This window comes from Schistocerca piceifrons, unplaced genomic scaffold, assembly GCF_021461385.2.
Source record: "Schistocerca piceifrons isolate TAMUIC-IGC-003096 unplaced genomic scaffold, iqSchPice1.1 HiC_scaffold_366, whole genome shotgun sequence".
In the NCBI taxonomy this organism is placed as follows: domain Eukaryota; kingdom Metazoa; phylum Arthropoda; class Insecta; order Orthoptera; family Acrididae; genus Schistocerca; species Schistocerca piceifrons.
This window is the reverse complement of record NW_025728588.1, coordinates 7,501-10,000: the sequence shown is the minus strand read 5'-3', so window position 1 is coordinate 10,000 and position 2,500 is coordinate 7,501. Positions and strand designations below refer to the sequence as shown.

Below are 2,500 nucleotides of genomic sequence, written 5' to 3'. Positions count from 1 at the left end.
TGCCTGCTTTAAGCACTCTAATTTGTTCAAAGTAAACGTGCCGGCCCACCGAGACACTCAATAAAGAGCACCCTGGTAGGATTTCAACGGGGTCCGCCTCGGGACGCACGAGCACGCACGAGGCGGTCGCACGCCTTCAGCTCGCCCCACCGGCAGGACGTCCCACGATACATGCCAGTTAAACACCGACGGGCGGTGAACCAACAGCGTGGGACACAAATCCAACTACGAGCTTTTTAACCGCAACAACTTTAATATACGCTATTGGAGCTGGAATTACCGCGGCTGCTGGCACCAGACTTGCCCTCCAATAGATACTCGTTAAAGGATTTAAAGTGTACTCATTCCGATTACGGGGCCTCGGATGAGTCCCGTATCGTTATTTTTCGTCACTACCTCCCCGTGCCGGGAGTGGGTAATTTGCGCGCCTGCTGCCTTCCTTGGATGTGGTAGCCGTTTCTCAGGCTCCCTCTCCGGAATCGAACCCTGATTCCCCGTTACCCGTTACAACCATGGTAGGCGCAGAACCTACCATCGACAGTTGATAAGGCAGACATTTGAAAGATGCGTCGCCGGTACGAGGACCGTGCGATCAGCCCAAAGTTATTCAGAGTCACCAAGGCAAACGGACCGGACGAGCCGACCGATTGGTTTTGATCTAATAAAAGCGTCCCTTCCATCTCTGGTCGGGACTCTGTTTGCATGTATTAGCTCTAGAATTACCACAGTTATCCAAGTAACGTGGGTACGATCTAAGGAACCATAACTGATTTAATGAGCCATTCGCGGTTTCACCTTAATGCGGCTTGTACTGAGACATGCATGGCTTAATCTTTGAGACAAGCATATGACTACTGGCAGGATCAACCAGGGAGCTGCGTCAACTAGAGCTGAGCAGCCGGCCGCCCGGGAGTGTGTCCCGGGGGCCCGCGCGAACACGCAAGCGTCCGCTCAATCATTCTGCAAACAGGAGGAGGCTGAGCTCCCCTGCACAATACACCTCGAAACCCTCTCAGGTCCCGGCGGCGCGCAGCGCCGTCCCAAGTACTTGGTCGGGTTCGAGAGAGGCGCAATCGCCCGGAGTTAGGCGAGTAGACGCTTTCGGTGCGACCACCCGTGCTCCCAACTGAGCTTGCCGCTGCCGACAGAGGCCCGGGAGCGTGCTGTCGTGGCATTGCCGGCGGGAGACAACACGCGCCACCTACGGTGACCGGCAGCTCCAACGCCAGCGCCACAGAAGGACAAAAGCCCCACTTGGGTGCCGAAGCGAACTCTCCCAGCACAGCGCACGCGCCAACACATCCGCACAGCTGCGATACAAACCACCAGCGAGAACCGCTGGGGCGACCGAGCAGCAGACGGCGTCGCGGCGCCGAGCGCCGGGCGGCGGCGCATCCTCAACGCACACAGTCCTCAATCGGACCAGCACACTGAAGATGTCCACCGCGCTTCGCACCGGGCCCGCGAGGACCTACTTTGGCCGCACGGCGCCGCGCGCAGGGTGCGCCGGCGCGCAGCTGCGACGCCTGCCGCGTCCGTCGGCCGGCGCGCCTGCCACTGGCCGCCCCCACCAGCCGGCTGTAGCGCGTGCGCCCACGCACCGCGCGGCCAGCACGCCGGGAGGCGCCCCCTCACCGGCCGGGGACGGTCCCACCCAGCCACCGCCGCGTATCGCTTCACACCCAGATGCCGTTCAGTTTCGTCGGCATGGTGGGTATCGCTGGAACAACCGGTTAGTACCTCAACCTATCGTCGCCATCACCGATTCACCCCTAGCGAGAACAACCGCACCACAACAGGTTACCATTTGTTCATTTGCGTAACTTCACCAGAAAACGCAGGCGTCCATCGCCATTTGCAACTTCAACGATTATTGCATGCCTGTGTCAGGTGTCACGCCACACTACGTCTGCCCACATACACGCAACAAAATGTGCACGCCTAGACAATACGTGGAAGGTGGCCCCCGTACGTATGCGATGTCCATTGCTCGAACGACTGTCAACCGGCCTCTGTAGCATGTCGCAGATATGGAACGCGGTGCACCATGCCATCACGGTGTGTGAGGAGAGACGACTAGGTCCGAATACATCAACAGACAGCTCATGCTGATCGCCATCCACGGCGTCCGTTCCTCCCACACGTCTCTATGGCGTACCACACTGCAATCCAGCTCTCATAGGGAGACGACACGTAGCTGCGTGCACAATATTTGCACTGTATGGTCCGCCGTTTTTGGGCGCAGTCGTTGTGCGGTCACACATGTGCCACGATGTATCATTCAGTACATAAGGACGAATGTGCAGTACAGATTGTGGTTCACGCGTACGACATCAGCGGACAGTTGACACAGGCCGCACCACAACGTAGCCTGAGTACGTCGCATGCGAAGGGCATTGAACATGCAAACTTCTCACCAACCAGCTTGCGAAGGCAGGGGGCAAGGTGGGGACGTGGGGAGGGGCGGCATGTACGTCCTGCTGCCATCCACATTACAGTG

The 2,500-nt window shown here is 58.6% G+C and overlaps 1 non-coding gene across 1 annotated transcript in view; it reads right to left on the bottom strand.

Annotated features, from left to right (window-relative positions):
• Positions 1 to 874, bottom strand: part of LOC124746658 — a 1,909-nt gene extending 1,035 nt beyond the window's left edge. Inside the window, exon 1 of the ribosomal RNA XR_007011436.1 lies at positions 1 to 874. This exon is cut by the window's left edge and continues 1,035 nt beyond it. This is a non-coding gene — a ribosomal RNA (small subunit ribosomal RNA).
• Positions 875 to 2,500: the final 1,626 nt, after the last annotated feature.